This window comes from Protopterus annectens, chromosome 6.part0 (genome assembly GCF_019279795.1).
Source record: "Protopterus annectens isolate FY-2018-M chromosome 6.part0, PAN1.0, whole genome shotgun sequence".
NCBI lineage: Eukaryota > Metazoa > Chordata > Ceratodontiformes > Protopteridae > Protopterus > Protopterus annectens.
In genome coordinates, this window is record NC_056737.1 from 1,965,535,689 (window position 1) to 1,965,563,388 (window position 27,700).

Genomic DNA, 27,700 nt, shown 5'->3' on the forward strand with positions numbered 1-27,700 from the left:
GTGTGTGTGTGTGTGTGTGTGTGTGTGTGTGTGTGTGTGTGTGTGTGTGTGTGTGTGTGTGTGTGTGTTTGTAAGGAGGAGGGAGGGGTGTATGGGGGGGGGGGTCATATCTCACAATTATCCAGATTTTTGCCTCATATTTTCAGATTGTTTCTCATAAAATTGTGTTTTTTTTCTGGCAAATCATTGAAGACTGAAGTTGAGTTTTAGACTTCATATCCTCAGAAAATGCATACTAATGCAAACAAATTTGTTCTATCCACTTTCCAAGGAGGTCGGGAGATGTATGTGTGTGTCATACCTCTCAACTGTACAGATTTTCACAGAGGTTGATGTATGTGTGTTTGAGAGAGAGTGAAATGCCCTATTTAGAGTTAGCAGGTGGAATTTATTTTCAAGGAATTCTGAGCTTCAAGGGAAGAGAAGTTTACTACTGCTAAGTCTGCTTAAAATGTGCAACTGTTTTGTTTAGCAAATGGTATCACTATTGTGGTGTAGAATTTCAAAGCAGTCTTAGTAGCGCAGCAGGTAGCATACATGCATTTTGATGTAGAGGGCTGTACGTTCTACTCCCACCGCATGTAGATTTGTATTTTAAGGGGGTGGAGTGTTGCAGTCCTGAGCATGTCCTCCTTTGGATGAGATGTCTAGTAACTATGAACCTGTGTTTCCACTTGCCACTTATTCCTATTGCAATATACAAGCTTAGCATTTTTTTAAATGTAATATAGGCAATTTATTGTTTAAGGCCAGCTAGCAGGCACTGAATTTGTAGATGAAATACTGAAATATAAAGCTGTTTTCTAGCAACGACCTCTCCATTAGTTTCAGATCTCTTTAATGTGAAATTATTCTGATGACTTTTACTTCTGCAGAGATTGTGCATATTGACTGATATTGGTGGATTGTAATGATAGACGTTTAAGTGGCCTTTTATGGTTGAAATGTTCTGAATTGGGCAATTTGTCAATTTTGGTTCATATGTTTTGTTTCATTGCTTACTGGAAAAAATGTTCAAAACTATAAAACGCACTCTAGGCTAGGCTGACCAGGCTAGTCAGGCTTATAGGGCGATAGTTTCCAGGGTCCATTGTGGCACCACCTTTGTGGAGTGGGACCACTGTTGCTGTACGCCATTCCTTGGGTACATATCCTATAGTAAGGCTGAGATTGAACAGTGACTTTTATGTGAGGGTTCAGTTCTTCTTGGAGTTCATGTAAGACGCAGCCCGGGACACCGTCCGGTCCCATTGATGCTGTGTTTTTTGCTTTGGAGAGGGCAGCTCTCACCTGTGCATCTGTGATATCAGGCAGGCTACACTCTGTTGGGATAGAAATTTGCTCTTTTAGGGGGGAAGGGGGGGAGAAGTTTGCACTGAACCTGTCTGCCAGGATGTTGCAATGTCTGTGGGTTCAGTGTATTTTTTGTCAGAGCATATCTGGGAGTTGCCACCCAGGTTCCTGACATAACTAAAGAAGCCTTGTGATTATCTTTAGCATCTTGTGCAATTTTTATTTCGAAGCTGGCCTTAGATGATTTTATGAGGGATCGTAGTTTCTTGCTAGTACTGATCAGAGATTCCTTCCCTTTTTTGGGATTTTGCTCTATCATGTAGTAGCTTCCTCCTTCTGTTGTATAGCTTATTTATGGCTGGAGTCCACCAGACAGGTCTCCTGCTTTTGGAGGAATGAGTCTTGATTTTATTTGGGACAGCACGATCCATGTATTCCTGTAGGTGTCCATAGAAAGCATTTGTAAAGGATTCTGCGGTTTGGGCCGTATTTTCCACTGGCCCGGGGGCTTTGAAGGATTCCACCTCAGTTTTGAGAAGTGTGAAGTTTGCTTTTGAGAAGTTCTTCACCGTGGTTTCCTTGGCTGGGGGTGGGGAAGGGATATGGATGTCCAGTGAGATTAATTTATGGTCAGATCTTACCAATGAGGGTTATACCTCTGGTATGGAACATAGAGTGCCCATGTTGGTGATGATCAGGTCCAATATGTTTTCCCCTCTTGTGGAAGTGGTGACCAGTTGTTACATAGAATTTGAGTTTATAAATTCTAGGAACCATTGGGCGAGGGTGTTGGGGCTTGAGTAGTCCTCCCAGTCTATGTTTGGGTAGTTGAAGTCACCCAATGTAATGGTGTTTGGAGAGACCTTCATATTCCAGTGTTCTCAGGAAAGCCGAGTGGGGTTCCTGAGTTTGGGAGGGTGATCTGTAGCAGGCTACAAACTGAAAGGCAGTTTTGCCCACTATTAGTTGCACATGGATGGTCTCCAATGCTTCATGCAGTGCCACTAACCTGGAGGTGTGGGTATCTTTGATGAATATGGATAATCCCCTTCCTTTTGTGGTTCGGTCCGAGTTTTGGGGCCAAAAAGCATGGTATGAGGTATAACCTGGTAGTGCTGGGGTGCTCTCGGGAGCCTTGAACCAGGTTTCTGTTACTGCACAGATATCAATATTCTCCATACTGAGGAGAGCCTCGAGTGCATGCATCTTGAAGTTTAGACTTCTGGCGTTGAGCAGCATTACCCTTTGTTTCTTTTTCTTTGTGTTGTCTATGAAGGTGGGTTTGTCTTTTGAGCCTTGCCTAAAAAAGGCACTATGGGGGTGTCAAGAGCCTTAGCCAGTATTCGAAAGCCCAGGGGTGACAGGTGCAAGTCATCCCTAGAGAAGCAACGTGGCTTGTCGAGCATGTCATCCCAGGCTGACAGACACTGGATCCCCTTTGAATGACACCAATACTTTAACCAATTGTTAAAATTGATCATTTTTGTCTTTATACTGTGGCATCATTCTTGGTGAGGGTAAGATGCTACTGAAGGTCAGGGTCATACCGGCCTGGGCTACATGATCAGAGAGCTCCTCTGTGTCTCTTTTCATGTAGTCCAGGGAGGTACATCTCCGGTCATTCACACCAGCATGGACAATGACAGAGTCATATTTGTACTTGCTTTGGAGTGACCTGAGTGCTTGTGTTATGTGGCGGATCCTGGCACCCGACAGGCAGCTTACAGTGACCTTCTCCTTGTTCAGCCTGGTGAGTGGGACGTCAGTGTGTCTCACAATAGAGTCACCTATTACAAGTGTATTAGGTGTGTTGTTTAGCCTTAAGGGCTGTGACTGTGTGGCACACTGACTTTGTGAACTATGTGATACATGGGTATTGTTGTGGGGTAGCGGTTGCTTGGATGTCTGCTTTGGAGGTCTCTGCTGCTTGGGCAGATTTTTATTTAGATCCTCTGAGTATGTTTTGTGTGTTTGTGTTTGGTTTTCTGTTGCGATAGATCTATGTGAGACTGGATTTGTGGTGTGTGTGGTTACCTTCTCCTCCTGACTGACTGCGCCAGTATTGGGCTGAGAGAGCTCAGCCTCCAGTTTAGCTATATAGTTGCATCTCTCACATATAGTTGAGCTTGTTGGGAGGAGGAGAGGGTGGTCTGTGTACATAAGGCAGTTGTAACATTGCCTCAAGATTCCCAGATTCACCAGCTGGACTGGAGAGTAAACCCGAAACTGACTTTTGGACATGCCAGAATAGTATAAGAAACTACTTTTTGACTGATCAAAAAGGACCAATAGGGAACCAAGTACTTAAAGGGAGTATAAGAGGTTGTAGTGCTTTAGTTTATTAGTGCTTACTTATAAGATTACTTATACGAGCAACTGCAGGGCTTTAGAATGAAAATAGAGTGCTTACTTTGAGATTTAGAACAGTTCTAAGGGAAAAGTGAAGAGCAGACTTTGTGGAGCCGGGAATAGTTTAAACCCGTTTAAGCGGTGCTGCCCAATGCTGCGCTATGCGCAAAATCATGCAAAACTGCACAAATGCGGGTTCTAAAGCAAGGAAACTGAAAGAGATAGGAATTGACCCAGAGCGGCCAATAAGCTACTAGTTTCAGGGCTGAGACCACTCCTCCAGGGACAGATAGGCTGCTCAAAGCTCCCCACTCTCACTGGTGAACAGAGAAGCTTCCTCCTATCCAAGTAAGGATATGGGCAACACAGGAAACTATACCACAGTCCGGAATTCAGCAAAACCTGAAATCTGGACTAATCTAGTTCAGCAAAGGCAGGAAAAGAGAATATATTATTTTTTTTTTTTCAGGAAACACAGAAAAACAAACAGAAAACACTGTAAATGCTATAAACAGGCTAGCGCACTTTAGTGTGTAGCCTACAACAGTTATACAATACAAAAACAACTTAAATTGATATAAAACAAGTGCAAAAACTGTAAAAAGCAGAAGGCAAATGCAATTTAAACTTTTTGAAGCACAGATCAGTTAGAAATTCGCTTTTTAGGCAGGGAAAGGCAGTCGGAGCAAATAAAACAGAGAAAAAATACTTAAATCTGGAAAAGTCTCTCTTGGGTCTCTCTGTTGCCTGTATCACTCTGCAGGACACCACGAGGAGCTGTGCGGAGTTGTATACTGTCGCAAACCACGCAAATGTGTGTTTTAAAGCAGGGAAACTGAAAGAGATAGGAAATGACCCAGAGCGGCCAATAAGCTAATTGTTTCAGAGCTGAGACCACTCCTCCAGGGACAGATAGGCTGCTCAAAGCTCCCCATTCTCAATGGTGAACAGAGAAGCTTCCTCCTATCCAAGTAAGGATATGGGAAACACAAGAAACTGTTCAATTATTATATATTATAATTAATACAATCAGGAAGGTGAATCAAAAAGGCAGTTATGCATGGTTCTGAAATGTGTGCAAGGGGCCTTTGATTTGAAAACTGTCCAAAGGTAAACTTAACCTGCCACTGGCCAGATGCATTTTCTTTGAATGTGGGTTTCAAATGTAGAGAAGTTTTTATGCTAAGTCTGTTTTCATTGTAACGCTATTGCTTTGTTTAAGTTTAGCAAATGTCTATCCGTGTTTGTGCTATAAAATAGGAGGTTACCAGGCTATTGGTCCTGAGGCCCTAAAATTTGAAATAAAAGTTGTAAATTAAAACCAAATATCTGTAATCATTGTAGAAGTAAAGCATAAAACAGTATGCACACCGCGAGTTTTGAACAGTGTTTATGGCAACTGGGGAGAAATAGCCAAGTCATGAGATACTGGAATGGCTGTGTGTGTTGGAGGGGGGGGTTAAAGGGGGTGGGGTTGGGGTGGTGCTTTGAAAGGCACAGGGCTGGGGCGGTGCTCCAGGGTTGCACCCCCCTGAAAAAAATCCTGCAGGCTTCCTTGAATGTGCGCACTATTTCTGGTCCTGACCAGACTAGTCCTTGACTACTTTATGCCATTCTGAAGGTAATATAAAGAAAGGGATATCAGACAGCTGGAAATAGCGCAGAGAAAGGGCAAAAAAGGGTTCTCCAGATAGTAGGAAGAAGGTATGACCAGAGACTAAGAGAGCAAAAGTTCTTTTCATTGGAGACTAGAAGAGACAGAGGGCATGATATGGGTGCACCAGGGTGGCTAACTGAAATGCCAGGATCTGCTAGAGTGAGTCATGAAACACAGAAACTGCTTGGACAAAAAGTCAGACATATATCAAGTCTAAGATGGTCATTTCCCTGGAACATTCCCTTTTCTCCAATGTATGATAATCTTGTGTTGGTCTTTATAAGTTTGAAGGGGGATGGAGGTGTTGAAAAAGAAATTTAAAGGAGAACAGTGATGTTCAAGATTCATTCTTCTCTGCATGGTGTTCAGTGGTAGAATTCTCACTTGCAACGCAGGAGGCCTGGATTTGATTCCTGGTTAATGCAATATACTTTTTGCTCCAGAGACCTCAACCTCATTACCACAATCAACAGAACATGCTGGAGGGACAGGTTCATAACTCAGAGACTGCCCATGCTATGGAACAGACTTCCCATACATGTCAAGCAGAGCACCTCACTGGTCCTCTTCAAAAGAAATCTTGATGAGTGGATGAGTGGGGATCACTCCAGTGGCTTTACTCAAAGAGGCACTGGGAACTAAGGTTGGGTGGCACAATGCTAGGATAATCCTATGGGCTAGGCTTGTAAAGGCCCCAAGGCCATTAGCCTAGTACACACCTATGAAACTATGTCTGCACTTATATCAACTGCTGACATTTCAATAGGGACCCACACACCAGATCACATCAGATAAATGAGAAGGAGTTATCCTGAGCAGTAAGAACACTGTAGGGGCCAACTAGTTCTTCATTCTGTATGAATACTATCTCAGGGAGAGAACTGTAGACCTGTGTAATGGGCTTATGGAATGGGTGGTGCAGTGGAAGTCTGCATAGACTTTAAAGACAGCATGATATAGATGAAAAGGAATAAGGAGAAATACTGTGATTGTAATAAAGAGGGGGAGGGGAATATTACATGCACTTAAGCGGCAGCCTAAACAAGCTTGCTACTTCCTTCTGCTGTCCAGCAAATATAATGTAATGTCATTGCGATGATGAAATTCCCAGAAGAGCATGCACTTTGCTAAATTTGGTATTCCAACTAGCGAGGAAAACAGATAACTTCTTGTTTCTACTTGTTATGTTTCATCAAATATTATCATTCAGCTACACGTTTTTAACCAGGTATCCTAGGTCCCTTTTAAGTGTACATTTTAACAGCAGAAGTCAAGGAAAGGGACTCTATGGGGGCAAATAACACTGCAAGTTAATTTAATAAGGGAAGAAATGCTAGTCACATGTAATACTTTTCAGTTTGACTATGATGAGCCAATAGCTATTTTAAGGGCAGGAGTAGGAGGTTTGATGCTTTTGCACTCCAAAGAAGATTATTACATATGAAAGTTATAGACTTTTCACTTGTGCATAAGGTGATAAAATAATGATACAGTGTGTGTGTGGATGAATTAAAGAAAGGAGTACAGTCTTCTACATTTGGCTATTTAAAAGAACTACTGATAAGTAAATAAGGGACAGAATAATCATGTATAACTACTGAAGTTTTTAAAATAAATGCTTCTGGTCTGAGCCAAGCTGTGACCATTGGGCCTCTGTCTGCCACTAATCTGTTCATTCCTTCTGACCCAAGCATTCTAGAACTCTGGGACAGACACACACGTGTTGAATTGTATCCAGCAGGGATTAAGAGATTTTTTTTACTATGTTTAACAAATACCCCTCCCCCTGTCATTTGGAAAGAATACATATCCTTAATGGGTTTCTATTCCCCCAAATCCCTAGTTGTAAGTGTCTGCAGGCTTAGCTCTTTCCCAGGTGAAACTCTTGCAGTGGGACTTCAGCTAAAACATTTTATGCAATAGGCAAGACTGCATTGGTCAAAAACTTCCAACCCTCGTCAGACAGTTGCTGTACACACTGGCCACTAGTCAAACCCAAGTCATCCAGGGTATAAGCTGAGTCAAAATCTCTGTGCCATAGAACGTTAAGAGAAAGGCTACAGTTACAGATATCTGACATTAGAAATGGCACTGGACATGCATAATGAAACAAAAAATTTGAAAAAAAAATCAAGCACCACAAATGTAGCAAATGCTTACAGTATGTGAACATTTTCATTGCAAGGTTAACATATTGTATGGTAACCTTTGCTCTCTTAAACAATTAAACATAAAATGAACTACAACACCTCAAGGGGGTTGCTCATTTTGCAGTTCATTTTGTTTTTGTTTTACCCTTAAGTGGACTGGATTAGTAGATCTCATTTTACACCACAATCTTGATGCATAATAAAAATAGAAAAATATAGTACATAATAGTATCAGAATCAATATCATCTTGAAAATGTGTGCTTTAAATTTACATACTGTTGCAAGTCTAAATATCACATAATAGTCAATACGTTTGAAATTAAATCATTAGCTCTGTCATTAACTCACCAGGAAGATTTAAAAGAAACACCACTAGAATTATAAGAACTTTACACCTGTTGCTATACTATGTGAATTCTGTAAGTTTCTTTCAAGATTTGGTAAATTGAAAGAAACCAAAAGGGGCACCTGTTGAAATTTTTTTGGATTTAAATTGTGACCCTCTGATAGCAGAACTGAAAGTATGAATTTTGAGGTGATACATACTAAGTTTGAGGTTGCAGTATCTAAGAGCATGTCATCTATTCATCTAGCCATCTTGCAGTTAAGATTTGTAAGTAGTAAAGTTGTGGGAGCACAGTCTCTATGTCACAGGTGAGTATTAGAACAAATGTTATTAGCCATTGTCTCTGACACATTATGCAAAAAAAAAGGTGTAACAGTGAGGTTTTGTAATTTGTTGCTATTTGACTAAAACAGTTTACTTCTCAAAGTGCTGAGATTAGCAAGATCACATCTCGTACTTCTTAAAGACAGCCAGGCAGTATGAAATGTTAGCACTGTATTTAGCCAAAGCTAATCTACATTATACTGATGTTACATCTGCAACCTGTTTCAGCATGCAAGGGATATTTCATAATAGAGGCAAATCAGAAAGGAGGATGGAGTTTTAACCAATATTCCTTATTAAAGGAACAAAAATGGTGATTGTCTATGTGCAGCTTTCTAGTGAGTATTGTAAATGTTGATAGATATTTGAAATGTTTCTGATGGCCTTGGTGCTCTAGTGAAGGCATTTTTAGTGTCTTCCCTACGGTTGATTATGGATCCAAGTCTAGAAGCTTGATAATTATGTGCACTTAAAGTTTATGATGGTCTGCAGAATGAGAAGGTACCTAGCCTTAGCTCATATAAGGCAATGATGCTGACTTTTCGGAAACCAGCATGTTATATATAAGGGTTGGCATCATCACGCCCTTGTATAGAAGGTCTTTAATGTTCCTAGTTAGGAAAGTGCAAATACTGTAACAGATATTTCATAAAATATATGCCATACAGAGTATTTTAGTCATATGTGTGTTTATAGGGGAAGGGGTCTACCTGAATATCAAGTTATCTGAACACTGTTATTTCACTGTTTCCAACCATTCAAGAATATATTGTACATTTGGAAGCAACATTTTCAAAGCCTTTTGTATATAACAAAAATGTGGAGTGTGTTTGTTTATATTAATATTTAGGCCTAGTTCTATGTGCCAGCTGTGTGCAATTGCTAAATTATCAGTTAAGCATGGTGGAGTGGTAAAAGTCAGCCGACTGGATAACCAAACTGTCTGCTTGCAAAATAGCCTTAATCCTTGGAAGGCAGAAAGTACTAGTACTGCTAGAAAATGAACAGCATGGTTTCCAGAACAAGAACTTAACTAGCTTGAATACCACTAATGGTGATTTCACCCAGGCTATGATTTCAAAATGTCAAAAGGAGCCTTTTGTGTGACGTAGAATCAGAGATGTTTGTAAGGTCCACTAATTTATCAGAATCATTATGACTGTAAATTGTATTTGTGAGGGTAAGACTTAACAAAACTTATACCAGAGTTTGTCAAGGCTACTGCTAATATTTGCATAATTGACCATGTACTTCAAAATTTAGCACTGGCTTGGTCAGATACCATCCTCTCAGCATCTTTGAGACTAGTGGAAGTACTGAAGTGGGACTTCCTGTTTGTCCCATTTTAAAACATCTTCTATATCTCAAGCCTGATTATTAATTAACTAATTAATTATTTATTGACTAGGTGAGTAGGCTGGTCTGTGGACCCTTTTCAGCCATGACCTGTGCTCAGTAAGCAACTTAGACAAAAGAGTATATACAGTGTGCATATATAACTAATGGTGAAAATATATGCACATGCAGACTGTTGTGCTTAGACAGTATGCACTCAATTTACACAAAGTTGAAATAGGCTTTATATGGATTACATAAGCAGGTAACAACATGGTTTACTATTTACATTACATACAGATGTGCTGATATATACAATTTGTGTTCCAGCTTTTGGTTGGAATGCTTAGTAGGACAAAGTGAGTATTAGAACAAATGTTATTAGCCATTGTCTCTGAAGCATTTGCGCATGATTTAATCATTTAGGTGTTTTCCAACACCAGTCTTGAAATCTGTTAATGATGATAAAAATCTAATTTCAGCAGATAGTTGATTTCATGATGCAGGGCCTTGTCAGGAGAAGGCTTTTGTATCTGTTTTACTTTTAAAGCATGGGTAGGAGAGGGTTAAAATGTCTTCTTTGGAAAACAACAGGGAGCAATCTTGCCCTTTTACTAGTCGTTTTCTCTTAAGAGGATGACATTAACCATTTTTCATAATTTTAAATAACAGTGTATTTAAAAGGAAAAATTGCCTATCTATTACAAGGAGCTACGTTAGTTTTTTAATAAGGTTACAGTAATGGACACCAGACTCAGTCAGTCAGTAGTGCAAATCAGAAAATCCTCTTTTCAGTTATTTGGATCCTTTGTGAATTGTATGACAACTGGAGTGTAAGTAAAGGTAACTTACACTTAAGCTTAGGGAGCATCACATTTTTGGCTGTGGTTAAGCTGGCCACTGGGGACAGGAGGTGAGAAATCTTGTAACATAATATTATTTGTGACATGACATGTTGTGCTTCCCATAATCATCTAAAACCAGGAGAAGACATATTGTAAATCAATTTGTTATCCTCAACTAAAACCAGGTGAAGACATATTGTAAATCAATTTGTTATCCTTCTCAACTAAACCAGGCGAAGACATATAGTAAAGCAATTTGTTATCCTTCTCAACTATAGCGAGCATCATCTGCTCTCTCGGAGCCTTATTCTATGTCTATCTGCTTTTACTCTGATAGTAAATCTATCACAGGAATCCAAAACTTAGGAATATCTTCTAAAATTTAATATTATATTGTAGAGAACGAATGTATCCTATCTGTTAGTTAATATGTATGTCAAAGTCTCTTCTATGGAAATTGTATGTCAAAAGTCTGTCCTTAAAACTATGTTTTGTAAAAAAAAAAATGTTCTCTTGAAGCTTTTCTCCCCGGGCCTCCACTGAAAATGGACTTGTAATCCAGTTGGACTCTCCCGATCAACAAATGTAAAATAAAATAAAATAAATAAATAAATGACGTTTCCTGTAATATTATCAGTATGCGTTGTGAATGTTAGTGATGAGTTAAGAGTAAGGTCTTGATGTTTGTATTCTGAGACAGTTGGAGTAATATTACAGTATAAATCTGTAATTGTCTGCACAAGTAAGTTAACTAGTCTCCGGGCTGTTGTTAAGAGCCTAGTATTCATTTCTGAGGGGTTTATAAGTAGTGATATCATTATATGCCTGCTGGCATAGATCATTGAATGGTTTTTGCAGTTGAGTTTGGAGAGTTGTGAGTTTTTCTAGCTTCATGAAGTAAAATATCATCTGTGTATAGTACTGCATTTAATAAGAGTTGGTCATTGCGGTGAGATCATTTGTAAATAGAGAAAACAGGGGAGACCAAAACTGAGCCTTGGGGAATGCAGGTGTTTATGATTCTGTTTGAAAGTTATTGGTTATTGATTACTGTGTGTGTGTGTGTGTGTGTGTGTGTGTGTGTGTGTGTGTGTGTGTGTGTGTGTGTGTGTGTTTGTGTGTGTGTGTGTGTGTGTGTGTGTGTGTGTGTGTGTGTGTGTGTGTGTGTGTGTGTGTGTGTGTGTGTAGGAAGAAATCTCTCTCTCTCTCTTTATATATATATATTTATAAATGGATCTATGGCATTTGATTGAATGCTGATTTGAGTGAATCCATTTGATTGAAAACGTATTTAATAGAAAACCTTCTTCACAACAAATATACCATAAAAATATTTTTTTATCAGGGGGAGACAACCCCCCCCCCTGCACCTCCACACCCCTTGCTTATAAATACTAAATCTGTGGTCACATAACTTCATGTAAAAGAAAAAAAAACACTACACACACTAGAGCAGTACTGGAGTTCAAATACAAACATCTATAGATCTGGGATATAACCTGACACTGACCATTGCAATCCACATATACTTGTTTAGACTCCCCTAATAACTCCTATGATAAGAAATGCCACCATCTCATACTTTCTATAAATGTCTATACTTTGCTGACAAATGAGTTTTTAGTCAAATGGGTTCAACCATTTGGGATTCAGTCAAATAACATAAGTGTGTATAGGTTTACTACTGAAACCTGGAAACTGCATGGGTCACCCAGTCACATGGTCAACCTGAAATCCTGAATCCAGAACAGCAAAATTCCAGCCAAGTCAAAACTGAACACATCAACACCCATAGTTCAATGTATTCAACATAGCAGGAGGCGACGTCAGTCACCCATAGGTTCATAGGTAGGTACTAGGCTATTGGACCTAGAGCATAATTAAGCCTAGCCAAAAATATTTTTGCTTACACTTCCCTCCCAAGTGGTTTAGTTTCCTGCGCCCCTGTCTAGCAGGGCTACCAAAGTGAATTTCCTGTTTCCCATCCTCTCATCAAGATTCCTCTTGAAGAGCGCTAATGAGGAGCTCTGCCTCACATATATGGGGACCTTATTCCAGAGCAAGGGAAGTCTCTGGAACACAAATCTGTCCCTCCAACAAGTCCTGTTTATTGATGATGTCAGGTTTACATCCCTTGAGCATGTAGCTCTGGTGGATTGGGTTTTCCTTAGGTGGAGCATTTCTAGCAATTCGGGGTTTGACATAGCCTTGTATGTCAGGCAGAGATCACCTCTGAGTAGCCGGTACGTGACCAAGTACACTCTGAGTTTTTTTAGCCTCATGGCATAGGGCAACTGTTTGAGGCCCGTTATCCTCTTTGTGAGGTACTTTTGAGGCCTCTCCAGTTGTTACAGAAGTCTTGTTAGGTACATCCCGAATGGAGCATTATATTCAGTAATGGGTCTAATGAGTGATGAGTAGAGGGGGACAATAACATTCTTATTCCTGGAGGCAAACCCTTTTGTGATAAGGTGGGCCATGTAGAATTATTTTCTGACCACTTTAGCAATACGGTTGTCGAAGGAGAAGTTACTATCCACCTGAGTCCCTAGGTCTCTTATCACACTCTCTGTGGTGAGTGGGCTACCTTCAATGTTGTAATTCATAGGTACTTGGTTTTTCCCAAAGGGGATGACGATGCACTTTTTGGAATTTAGCTTGAGGCCGTGGTTTTGGCACCATGTATCTGTATCCGTAAGACCCTTTTGAAGGATATCTACATCAGTAGGGGTCTCAATTATGGCACCCAGTTTGCAGTCATCTGTGAACTATGTTAGCCATAGTCCTTCCATGTTTGCTTGTACCTTCGAGAAGTAGATACCAAACAGGAGGGGTCACAGGACTGAGCCCTGTGGTACACCACTAGTCACAAGTTTGGAGTCGGATCTAGCATTTCCTGTTCTCACTGAATGGGTTTTATCCGTGAGCCAGTTAGCAACCCATCTTGTAATGTAGGGGTTTATATTTAGGTTGGTGAGTTTGTCAATAATTCCTGAGTGGGGAATGGTATTGAAGGCCTTTGCAAAATCAAGGTATGCTGTGTGAACCACCTTTCCCTCATCTATTGCTTTAGTGACCATTTCAAAAAAGTCAACCAGATTTAAGAGACCTTCCCTTTATGAACCCAAACTGGGTGGGGTCAAGGGTTTGTAGGTTCCCAATGTCTTTGTTTATGAGTTCTGGGATGATGCGCTCCATGGCCTTGCAGATGAGACTCGTCAGGCTGATGGGGCGGTAATTCCCGGGGTCAGTGGTGGCACCCCCTTTGTGGAGTGGTATAACTGTTGCCGTGTGCCACTCTGTGGGCACATAGTCTGAGGTGAGGCTGTGGTTAAACATGGTATTAAGGTGAGGGATTAATTTGTTTTGGAATTCATGTAGTACGCAGCCTGGGATGCTGTCTGGTCCCATGGATGCTATGTTTTTTGCCTTGGAGGGTGCTGTTTTCACCTGAGTGTCTGTGATTTTAGGGGCAGTACAATCTTCTGGTATGGAAATGGGCCTTTTGGTGGGGGGGTGAGGGTGTGATGAAGTTTGCACTGAACCTATTTACCAGTATATTGGCAATGTCAGTTGGTTACGTGAATTTTGAACCATTATGCTGTACATACCTCTCAACCAGGAAACATCAAAAATCTGGACAAGGCCCATGAAAAATAGGTACAAATCTGTACGCTGATTAACATAAAATTTGCATACACAATTATGTAACCCCACCCAATCCAATGGAATTGTGGGATACCAACTTTCAAATACAAACTGAAGAACAAACAACCGAAATATGGCACCAGAGTCCCCCTGCAGCCATTCCAATGTCCCATATTACCTGGTTATTTCGCCCTATTTACCATAAACACTAATGTGTGCATGCATACTGCTGCTTTACTTCTACAATGATTATTTGGATTTTATTTTTACATTTTATAGCACAATGCACAAACAATAATATATCTGCTAAACAAAGCAATACTGTCTCAAAATGAAAATAGACTTGGCATTAAAACTTCTCTCCCCTTGAAACTCACATTCATTGAAACAGCACTGAAAACCACACCACTTCCAAAGAAAATGGATCAAGCCGGTGGTGGCTAAAGATTACCTTTGGTCTGTTTTCAAATCATAGGCCTCTTGCACACAAAACAATAAACATACATGCATTATTTGATACACCTTCCTGACTTTATTAAATTATATTCCTTGTGTTAATGATATAAGACTCAATTATTTTGATTTTCAAGTTGCAAAGCCCATTTATTATAGTAGTATCATTCAAGAGACAATGGTGGGCTACTCTGACAGTGTGGTACAGCACCTGGAAAAAACCTCTTACAGACTGAATTATTCTCAGTCCAAAATGCTAACCAGATCAGCTCCTTTAGACTGCAGGCAACATTTAAAAGATGAATAAAAACAGCAAATATCATGTTTAAAGGCAAGCTTATTATTTGCTTTATAAAACATTCAAATACCTCACCAAGCATTCCAAGAAAGTGGTAAATCACAACTTTATTTACTTATTGAAAACCTAGTCGAGCAGGAATAGTGGTATACAACTAATTATACTAATTGCTAAATTATCTGATATTTTATAAACCATGCTACCTATAACCCAGAATCCAACAGCGCATGAAAAAAAATGTACTTAACATCCAAGTATTATACATAAGAAATGGTTAAAAAATAAAGATTTCTGATGAAAATGATTTAGGTTGTGTTTTATTAAAACCAACAAGGAAAAAATCAGCAAGTAGTTTAAGCTTGTCTGATGATGCATTATCCAGCCCTTCTAAACAGATATTGTGTGTGTTGTGGATATAACACTGCATAATCAAACATGTCTCTGTACTACTTACTATGTTGCCACTTACACAACTCCATGTGTGACACATTAACAGCAAAAGAAAACACACGCACAACTACCCTCTGTGCAAATTTGTTAGAACTAGTGTTAATGCAGAAAAGAGTGACTGTTGTGCAAGGTTATTCCACAATCTTCAGAGCTTCCCGTACACACTTTCCAAAATCCTACAGCTTCCCTTATATGCAAGAAAACGATGCATCTACATTCCATAAGCCAACAGTTTGCAATATTGTACTTAAAACTTAAAGTACACAAAATTACTTTGGATCGCTGCTTTTATCATTCTCGCACACCCAACACCTCACTTGTTTATTTCTCCTGCTCACCTGTCTCACACACACATGCATACCAGTTGTTGTGTCTTTTACAGCATGGTCTCTTCCTCTGCATGTTCTACTGTTGCCCACATTTCATGACACCAATGCACCGTTGGTCTTTCCCTGACAAGAATCCATTTTGAAGACCTAAATCCCTTTTATCACACACACACACACACACACACACACACACACACACACACACACACACACACACAGGTGTTAGGTAAAGGAAGGCAGTTCTGTTCTGCCCAGACCCATCTGGCTCACTCTGCAGCAAAATGAAACTGCAGTCCCAGTAGCTGTGTTCTGCCCGAACCCATTAAATTGTTTAAATCCATCCATCCATCCAGTAGCTTAAATTCATCCATAATGGTGCACCAGTATTCAAACAGACGCACTCCCGTGCATGTCCCTTAATTCTGACAGGCTGACGGAGCTGACGTCATCGCGCACGTGATGACGTCAGCTCCAAAAAGCACAAAAATTAAAACGTTTCAAAAACAGATGAAAAAAATCGGAAATGAAGGGATGCCACTTGGGAATTGTGGCACCCCATTATTGGGACCCCAAAACTCGGTAAAAACCAAGTAATTCGAGATGGTTGTGAGGTCTGATGCTATAGCTCAGAGCAGATCTGAGAGTTGTTATTTAGGTTTTTGACACAGCTAAAAAATGCTTTGTCTTTGGTGTCTGTTGTGATTTTTCCTTTCAAAGCTCGCCTTAGAGGTTTTTATGAGGGTTCTTAGCTTTGTGCTAAGGTTGGTCAGGGAGCCCCTCCATTCCTGGGTTTTTACTCTTTTTTTGCAATAATTTCTTTCTTTTATTATAGACCTTATTTATGGCCAGGGTCCACCAGACTGGTTTCCTCTTTTTGAATGAGTGGGTCTTGGTCTTGTTTGGGATAGCACGGTCCATGCACACTTGTAGAGTGCTTCTGTGTAGGATATAGCAGATTCAATCATATTGCCTTTCTGCTGGGGAGTAGTGAAGTTTGCCACCTCTATCTTGAGTAGCATAAAGTTTGCCTTTGAGAAGTTTTTCACCATGGTTTATTTTGGAGCAGGGGGTGAGGGAGGTATGTGGATATCTAGGGTGATGAGTTTATGATCTGATCTGACCAATGAGGAATTTACCACAGGTGTGGAGCATTTGTCCCTCATGTTGGTGATGACCAGGCCCAGTATATTTTTACCTCTTGTGGGGGTGTTAATAAGCTGGTCCAGAGCACTGGAGTTAATGTACTCCAGGAAGCGCTGAGCAAAGGTATTAGTACTTCTGTAGTTTTCCCAGTTGATGTTTGGGTAGTTGAAATCACCCAGTATAAGGGTGTTCGGTTGAACTCTCATGTTTTCCAGTACGTCGAGGAAAGAAGAGTGCATGTCATGGGGCTGGGAAGGTGATCTGTAGCAAGCTACAATCTGGATTGCAGTTTTGCTCATTGTCAGTTGCAATTGGATGATTTCCGAGGCATCATACTTTGCAACCAGTCTGGATGTGTGGTTATCCTTGATGAATATGGATACGCCTCCTCCCTTTTTATTTTGGTCCAGGTTTTGCGGCCGAAATGTGTGGTATGAGCTGTAGCCTGGAATCACTGGGGTGGTCTCTTGAGCCTTGAACCAGGTCTCAGTTACTGCACAAATATCGATGTTCTCCATATTGAGGAGTGCCTCAAGAGAGTGCATTTTGAGGTTTAAATTCCTAGCGTTCAGCAGCATGACCCTCAGTTTTTTGTCACTTGTACTTGTTACGGTGGTGGATTTGTTTTTTGAGCCTTGCCTAAAAAAGACACTATTGGGGTGGCAAGAGTCTTTGCCAGTATCCTGAATCCCAGGGGTGATAGGTGCAAGCCATCTCTGGCAAAACATCGAGGCTTGTCAAGCATGTCATCCCAGGCAGACAGGTACTGGATCCCCTTTTAATGACACCAAAAACTTAGCCAATTGTTGAAATGTATCATTTTTTCCTTGTACTGAGGTATCATTCTTGGTGAGGGTAAGATGCTACACACAGCTAGGGTCATACCTGCCTTGATTACATAATCAGAGAGCTACTCTATGTCTCTTTTCATGTAGTCCAGGGAGGTACGTCTCAGGTCATTCACACCAACATGGGCAATGACAGAGTCGTATTTGTACTTGTGGAGTGACCTGTGTGCGTGGGTAATGTGGTGGATTCTGGCGCCTGACAAGCACCCAACAGTGACCTTCTCTTTGTCCAGCCTGGTGAGGGGGACATCAGTGTGCCTGTCTATGGAGTCACCTATTACAAGTGTGTTTGGTAAGGTGTTTTGCCTTAAGGTCTGTGGTTGCGCAGCACACTGGTTTTGGTGGTTATGTGATGACTGCAGTGTGTTGGTGGGTGTAGGTTGCTTGTGTGTCTGCTTTGGAGGTCTCTGTTGTTTCTGCAGATTTTTATTTAGAGCCTCCGAATATGTCTTTATGTATCTATGTGTGGGGTTTGCAGTTGCATGTGTGGTGGGTCTATATGTAGTAGGTGGAGTGCTGCAGGTTGGTACCTTCTCCTCTTGACTGTCAATTCCAGTCGTGACTGGAGAGAGCGTTGCCTCAAGTCTAACTATGTAAGTGCATCTCCCGCAGATTTTGGTGTTGTGTGGTGGGAGAAGAGAGTGGTCTGTGTACATGAGGCAGTTGTGACATTGACTTAGGATGCCCGAATTCATCAGGTGCACAGAAGAACACACTGGGAGCTGACTCTTGGACATGCCTGAATGGGTTAAGGAACTATGCTTATTTGCCTGGTAGGGGAGAGTAGTTTGACTGTTCCCTACAAACAACAGTTGGGGATTGAGTACAATAGTTTATTCGTGTTTCTTTCCCTTATTGAGCCACTTGCTAGTCAGAAAGCTCTGATTTCAGTGCTGAAATGGATGGATTGTCTAGTACCAAGAGAGAAAATGAAGAGCAGACTCTGTGGAGCCAGGGATAGTTTAACCCTAGCTAACTGCAGCTGCGCTATGTGCAAAACCGCGCAAATGCATTTTTTTATATCAGAAAGATTAAAGAGATAGAAATTAGCCCAAAATGGCCAATAAAACTACAGTTTCTGGGCAGAAACCACTCCTCCAAGGGCAGGTAGGCTGTTCAGAGCTCCCCACTCTCACTGGTGAACAAAGAAACTTCCTTTTTGCCCAAGTAAGATATGGCCAACACAGAAGCTTAAACACAGTCCAGGTATCAGCAGATATCTGAAACTGGACTTTTCTAGCTTAGTAAGGCAGAAAAATAGCAAGATTTTTTCTTTTTTTTTCAAGAAAACAGTAGAAACAAATGCAAAAACACTTTTTAAAGTGCTATACACCTTCACGTACCATGACATTCCATAGTCAACAGTACATGTATTTCACTGTTTTGCAGGGGGACAAGCAACCTTGCACCCCCCCATGTGGGAGGCAAGCCCCCCACACCCCCTGCAACTTATATATCCCAACTCCGAGATCACACTACAGTAAGGAAATGGGCTAATTCCCTGTTCTTCAATGAACCCCGATCTTGGTGCACAATGCCGAACTCAGATACTCGAACTACACTACCCATTCGCTGTAGTGTAGTCGATGTATTTTGAGTTGGCATTCTGCCCATTGGAAAACTGCCTTTTGGTCACATGCCAGTCAACAGCAGTGACTTTGTGTATTTAATTGTAAGCCATGCGTGTGTGTATATGTATGCATATATATATATATATATATATATATATATATATATAGATATATATATATATATATCAAACTTTTTTACATTTTTGTGGGGAGGCAAGCCCCCTGCAGTCCCCACACCCCCTGCAAATTATGTATACCAACTCCAAGATCTCACTACAGTGAGGAAACTGTTAAATTTCCTGTTCCACACTGTACAGTGATCTGCATTCAAAAGCTTCAGGTTTTCAAAAACTCGTTCATATGGTCTCCACCGTTTCTGAAAACTTGATCAACTGATAAGGGTACATATATATATATATATATATATATATATATATATATATATATACATATATATATATATATATATTTATTTATTTATTTTACATTTGTTTACCGGGATAGTCTGACTGACTGGATACATGTCCATTTTCAGCAGAGGTCCAGGGAGAAATGCTCCACATAGACAAACTTACTTAGATTACTCAGACGTTAGCAAACAATTATAAAAACAATGGTTTAGTAGTGTTCCCTAGTAGGGACTCACAGTTCTAATGGGCAGACACAATTAAAAGTAAGAGACATCAGACTGGAAGCTGAGCTTGGTGACGTAGTTGCAAGTTATGATAATTACAGAATACGCTTTTAGTTTATAACTTAATCAGGGTTGGTACATGGGCATGGCCAATTCACTTTGAGATACTGTTTGAGGTTTTTTTTTTGAAGAGATTTTTGGAGGATTGTAGGGTTATATAGTTTGGCAACGAATTCCAGGTTTTCCCAACGATAATGGCAAACAGGGATTCACCAGCAGAGTTATTAGCTTTGTGGGTTTGGACCAGTAGTTTATCAGCTGACCGTAGGGATCTTAGGTTGCTATATGGCTTAATAATATTTTTAAGAGAGGGGGTTTCCTCAGGGTGGTACAAAATTTTGTGAGCTATTAAGATTTGATTGAATTGAATTAAGCTGGGCAGTTCTAGCCACTCTAGTTGTTTAAGATTCTGGCAGTGGTGGGTTCTATACGTGGAGCCATTGGCGAATCTGGCAATATGAGTGTAGCTATGGGACAGCTTACCTAGTTCGGATTTGTTGGGATTTGAGAGTACAGGCGAGGGATATAAAACAGTAGAGAGTAGGTGTGATTGGGCAATTGCAGTCCTAGCCAGTGGTGTTAAAAATGTCTTATTTCTATGCAGTGATCCAAGCTTATTATTGATGGTCTGTATGGTTTTGTTGACCTGTAGGTCAAATTTGAAATTATTGTCTGTGATAACCCCTAGCAGTTTGGTGTGATTATCTGGGGAAATAATGGTACCATTGTTAGGTATGACAGAGAATGAAAGTGTGGTGAATCTACTAGTGGGGGAGAAGAGCAGAAGTTTAGTTTTATTGGGGTTCAGAAGTAGGCGTTGGTTGGTGAGCCAGTTCTCGATAGTGTTAAATTTATTTTGGGTTAAGGTTTGCAGTTTGGATGGGGAGGTGGCTGAGCAGATCAGAGTGGAATCATCTGCATATTGAATGCAGGTAGCTTTAGGGATAGCAGTGTGAAGGTTTTTGATAAAAATAGAGAAGAGTAATGGACCTAGTATGGACCCTTGAGGGACACCAAGTGAGAGAGGTAGCTGGCTGGAGAGTTTGCCCTGCCATAATATCGCCTGTTGTCTACCAGTCAGGTAGGACTGGAACCATTGGATAGCAGGCTTGTTGAGGGAAACAGATTTTAGTGAAAGAATGAGAAGTTCATGGTTGACCATGTCAAAGGCTTTTGACAGGTCAAGAAAGAGGGCAGAGGTTAGCCTATTGTCATTCCTGTTTTGGTTTATGGCAATAGTAAAGGAAAGGAGGACTGAGGTGGTGCTGTGGTATGGCCTGAAACCATGTTGGGAGTTGGATAGTAAGTTATTCTGTGAAAGGTATTGCATTAGTTGCTTGTGTACACATTTCTCCATTATTTTGGCTAGTGGGGAAAGAATGGCAATGGGTCTATAGTTGGATAAGTCTGAGGAGCTACCACCTTTATGGAGTGGGATGACGTTAGATATTTTCCAGAGGGAGGGGATAGCATTTTCAGATAAGGTTCTGTTGATGAGGATAGATATGGGATATGCAATGGCATTTGCAGCTATTTGTAGGTACTCTGCAGGGAGGACATCAGCAGCGAGGGTGGTAGGTTTTAGTTTTTTAGAAGTGTTTTGATAAAACTAGTGGATATTGGTTGGAAGCTAAATTCGGGGTGATTATTGGGTAGATTAGGTGTGTGGTTTAAGTTAGAGGGGTTAGTTGATTTGCTAGGGATTGGATTGTTTCAGTGAAAAAGTTATTAAAGGCACTAGCTATGGTCTGTGGGGAGCTAAGGGTGTAGTTAGCCAGGGTTGGGGGTGGTGGAATGACCTGGACAAAGTAGCTGATTTAGGCCTGCCCAGAACTTGTTAGGGTTATTATGGTGTTTTTGTATGAGATTTTGGTAGAAGCTTTTTTTATCCAGTAAAATAGATTTTTTTGTATCATTCCTGAATTGACGATATTTTAGATGGTCAAGTGGGGCTTTAGTTGTTCACCAGCTTGTCCAGGCTGTGTTTCTAGTTTTGATTTTAGCTTTGGTATCTTTTGTGAGCCATGGTGCTGTATTTGATCTAGTTTTTATTGTATATGCTGGAGCATGGGAATCAAGGATACTTAGGAATTTAGTGTTAAAGTGATCCATGGCCTCCTATAGTGTCAGATTTTTTTAGTTTTGACCAGTCAACTGCTTTTAATTCATTTTGGAATTATAACAGCATCAAAGTATTTCCTGTTTCTAACTGTTTTATATTTGGACTGGTGAGGGTTTCCTGTCTTATGTTTTATGATATAGGTTAGACAATGGTATGTATATATATATATATATATATATATATATATATATATATATATATATAGTATATATCTGTATATATATATATATATATATATATATATATATATATATATATATATAGTATATATCTATATATATATATATATATATATATATATATAGTATATATACTATATATATATATATATATATATATATATATATATATATATATATATATATATAGTATATATATATAGATATATATATATATATATATATAGATATATATATATATCTGTATATATATATATATATATATATATATATATATATATATATATATATATATATATATATATATAGATTCACTTTATATCCTCAAAATACTAAAATATCGAAATTCAGTATTTCGAAGCTATAAAGTAGAATTTTTTAAACCACAAAATCTCAGAACTGCGAAATTCAAAATCTCGTACACCGGAGATTTTGAATTTTGCACTTCTACTGCACACATACATGCACACACACACACACACACACACACACACACACACACACACACACACACACACACACCATCCTCCCCACATACACACAAGCTCTCTGCTCACACTTAAATATTCTCACTCCGAGGTTGCACTACACAAAAACACACACACAAAACACCACCACACAAGCTACATTCCCTCACACACACACATCACAGCAACAAGCACACTGACACACACCACAGCCCCTACCTAAAACCCTTAACACACACACACACACACACACACACACACACACACACACACACACACACACACATACTTACCTGAGTCCATAACCACAGTGAAGCCTCAGAAGCATGAAATTCAAAACCACTGGTATTCGAGGTTTTGAATTTCACCTTCTGAGCTTTCACTGTTCTCAGGATTCCACTTTATGGGCTCGAAATACTGAATTTCGATATTTCAGTATTTCAAGCTCCTAAAGTGAATCTATATAGATAGATAGATAGCTATATATATATATATATATATATATATATATATATAGATAGATAGATAGCTACATATATATATATATATATATATATATATATATATATATATATATATATATACACACATGTGTGTGTCTGTGTGTGTGCGTGCATGTCTGTGTGTGTGCATGTCTGTGTATGTGTCTGTGTGTGTCTGTGTGTGTGTGTGTGTGTGTGTGTGTGTGTGTGTGTGTGTGTGTGTGTGTGTGTGTGTGTGTGTGTGTGCGCATGTGTGCGTGTCTGTGTATGTGTGTTTGTGTGCTTGTGTGTGTGTTATTGTCAGTGCTGCTTCTGGGTGCTAATAGGCAGACAAATGAGTAGTGGTATATCATAAAAATGCTTTAGGGAGCATCTGTCATTTACAAAAATTTTCATGTGCAGAGAGTCCATTACTCATTTTATCACAATATGGGTGACATCTTTTCCTGGAAATGAAGACTTGCTGTTCATACATCTATCCTGTCTACTCTTCCGAGAAATTCATGAAGTATAAGTCCAAATTAATTGTGCCTCACTACCACCTTTTACAAACATGGTCTGGGGTGAGTTAAGTACAGCCATTGTGCCACCCAGTTCATATAAATGTTACCTACCTTTGTACCTACCAGCCGCCTATACACAAGTACAACCACACACTGCTTTCTCTGAAAACGCTAGCATCATATCACTCAGTTAAAGGAAAATGATAAACTGTTCCATACTTCACAACTGTCAAGAAATTTGCAGAATGTACTGAATTTGCCTAATATATTTTGCTGTTCCTCATGAAATGTGTGGTTTTCTAGCAAAACATTAAGGATTGAAGTCATTAAACAATACAGGCATTTGAGTTTCAGACTTATTCTTTGGAAAACTTTCTCAATTTATGAGAGTAATATTTAAAATCTGTCCCTGATTTTTTGGTCCTTTGCACTCTCACTATTTTGGTTTGTCTAAAATTCTTCCACCAAGAGAATGAGAGGTATAAACTGTTCTCTTAAAAGTAGTTGACTTTATTGTAAAAATGTTCTATGGACAGTTCATCTTGAACAATCAGTAAATAGAGCTACACTTGTTACAAAGTCCGAGGCATAAGGCAGAATGGTTCAAGTGAATTTATGGGCAGAGTGTTGTGGTACAGAAGGGGAAAAAGTCTTGGCCTCATGGTTATACAGCTTTATGCCATATACCCTGTTTGCTTTTATGGACAAGGCCTTCAATTTTCTACTAGTTATACCAACATAAAAACAGGGGCATTTTATGCAGGTTGCTAAAGAAACTAATCCTGTACTAGTGCAATCTGCATAGAAGTCAACTTCAAACCTAGCTCCTGTCATAGGACAGGGTGCTTGAGCATGTAGGTGATATAAGGAGGGTAGTTTCTACGAATGTGTTAAATAAACATGTAAAATCTAAAGAAGGTCACTCCTTTGAATTCATGGTGTTAAGTCTTTTGTCTGAGAATATTAGGGGGCAGCATGCTTAATAGGATAGAGACTAAGGAATTAAAATGGATTTTAATGCTACAGGCAGATAAAGGCTTCGGATTAAACGATAGTGTTTCTTTAAAACCTCTGTTAAAAATTAGGAGGCTAGCTCATTGATTTGCCTTTGGGTCTTCTAAATGGTTAGGCACATGTTACTCTGCAAAATGGAAAGAAATACATAAAGCTCTATGTGAAAAAAGATATTTAAAATTTATTTTATTTTCAAATTTTATGGATAGTAAAAAGTTGTAGATATTAAATAACTAACTGTGTGAGTAGATTCTTGTTTCTACAATTCTAGATATATTTGTACCATATTATGCATGCTCCATGGTGCTGAGGGATGGAGCTTTGACTGCAACCAAGGTGATGGGAGTTCAGTTAGTGGCCCTGGCCGCCCTGGCACTGGGGGGATGAGTGAAAAGTACATGCGCCATTTACCTATTCTAAATAAGATAGTGGGTTTTGTTTATCACCGTGGTGGAGACTGGAGAGACCACCTTTCATGCTGTGGGGCAGAGGATCAGGGCTGTTTGGAGGTGAAGCTCATTGAGAAAGTCAGTGATAAGCTCCACAGTCAGTCCATTGCATACCTCCTCCCTAGTGCCTTGTCAAGCCTGTGTGCAATAAGACCAAGAAAAAAAAAAGAAAAACTATTAACTGTCTATGCTGGCTGTCTGGATGACAACTCTTCTCTGTTGACTGTCACCCAGTGAGGGAATAAATGGGCTGATTGACCAACAGAAGTTCTGATGGTCAGCAATTAGTGGGCATAAAAAGATGCCAAAAAACAGTGCATTTAAAGTCTTCAAAAATTGTTTTATACAAATATTTAAAATTAAAAATTAATTTATCCATATTTCCAATCTCATTTCTTGAAAGCTCCAATGTAACAAATACAGATTTAATGCCTTAATTGTTTATCTCATTGGTATAATGGTCTAAAAGAAACCATGACTTTAGACAATATTGTTCATAAGTATGAACTCAATTATGAAGGCTGGTTACTGGCTCTAGACTAAAATAGAAGTAAATATCTAGCCTTCATTATTTAATTATATAAAATAAATACCATTACATGAATCAACAGCTAATTCAGTTTATTCCAATTACATAGTATTATCATACAGATCACGTACACCAAATTCTTTCTAGAAATTGTTGTTGTTTGTCTTTCGGCTTTTCCCAGTTAGGGGTCACCACAACGGAACTCTGATCCGCTAATGATTGGCAGTAGATTTTCATGAATGCCGAGGTGCCAGCTCGACGTCCAACCTTCAACGAAGGCACACCCATTTACGCATGTCTTTTGAACGCCCACCCAACCGCGGGGAGGACATGCAGACTCCACACAGAAGGCACTCCCCACACTCCAGCCAAGAATCGAATGGGAGAACCTCATGCAGTGATCTTTCTAGAAATATATAAACTAAATGAATTATTCAGATATTACTAGATAGACAAGGCCATAATATTAGGTTTAGTTAAAGAAACAGGGACTTTCTTATTATATGTATAACCTAGAAAATAAATAAGAAGGCAATAACTTCCTATGAGTCAGAGTTACTTGGCAGGACATGTTTTATGACAGTAATGTAATAAAATTTAGCAGAAATTTCAATTTTCAAACATTGTTCCATCTCTGTCATGTATTAGTCGAAATCGATTATCACTTGTTTTGGGTCTCCTCCAACTCCACTGTGAATTAATAAAGACCAAATACCATTGCTTAGGTGTCTGTTAGCCATTGCTAAGCAATAGCTAACAGCTGAAAATAATCTGTTAATTACATCTCCCTTTTTTCTCGAATTTCTAAGTATAACCACTTTTGTATATCAAAAATGAATTAATACTATTACAATGAGATCTAAACAGACATCTACTAATTACATTACATTTTTTTAGCTAAACAATCTTTATCATTGGAGAAATATACAGATATTTCTCTGTAGTAATACATGCTACTTCTCAGAATAAATTGGGCTATATCACAATAAGAAGTTAGAGTGTATAATTATTATATTATCTTGCCTGAGGGACGTGACATACCTTGTGTGTGTATTAGTTTGGTTTAGCCCTAGATGAGCTTTATGTATTTTCATTTTGTATTTTAACTGACTACACATTAGTTTTTATTTTCCTGCTGTTTGAGTTCACATTCCACACTGATTAGTATGCTGAAGCAGATTTGTTATGTGATTTAAATGACAACTTCAACAAAGTTAAAAAAGGAAAGAAAATGAATGAATAATAATTCATCATTAAAGGATCCATTTAAGAAACGCTTCTGAATCTTGTTTCCTTTATGTGCAATATAAAACTGGAGGCATCTTCATAACAGCACATCTTCAGTACAATTTCATTCTTTTTCTTCTCTTTTAAACACTGTGATTTCTGTTTCCATTATACAAGAATAAATTATTATTACCTAATTAATACTAGTTTGTTTAACAGTTTTGACATTTCACATAACCCTGAAAGAGACTGCAGAGATTTGCTAGACATGAGACCATTGTAGAGCCTTTGGGGTAACCTGAGTGATACACAAGCTACACATGAACTATTTAACTGTAGTATGCAGTTGTACAAGGAATGTGGATTATATACGGAGTAAAAATGGTGACACTGCAGATGCAAATCATGAAGAGGGATAGTGAGTAAATGCTTGGTGTTAGAAATTGTCAGCCCCATTTCTTAGTGACTGGAACATACTGCCTTGCTGGAAGGTGTGTGCGTATGTACATGTGTGTGAGGATGGATATCACATAAACAAAACTTGTGTGTGAGTGTATGCATGGGAATAAATAGCATGTCAGTATGGGTCCCTGAAACATCTGTATCTATGATCACTATTAGCACCATGATGGTATGGCAACAGCACAGGGGTCTGAAGATGATCTGGGTTTACGTGCTGGTCTAGGTGCTAGGGAACCAGACCTGGAGGCATGGTAATGAGCAGCTAAAGCTAGTACACGTACCCTGAAGTGAAGGATTGGTGGAGGTTCTGCTGTAGGAGTGCCATCTGGGTTGCCCAGATGTGTATTCCATGAATGAAAGAAATAGCACTTGAGGTGTAAGACCAGCCAGAAAGCAGCACACTCTGACAGAACATTATGGGTGTGTGAAAGTTCACACTCACTAGGGGAATGATTTTACAGGCACTGCACTGTACTTTCTTAAAAGAAAAATGTATGAATGTATAAAACAATCTGCTGCATTTCTTCTGATT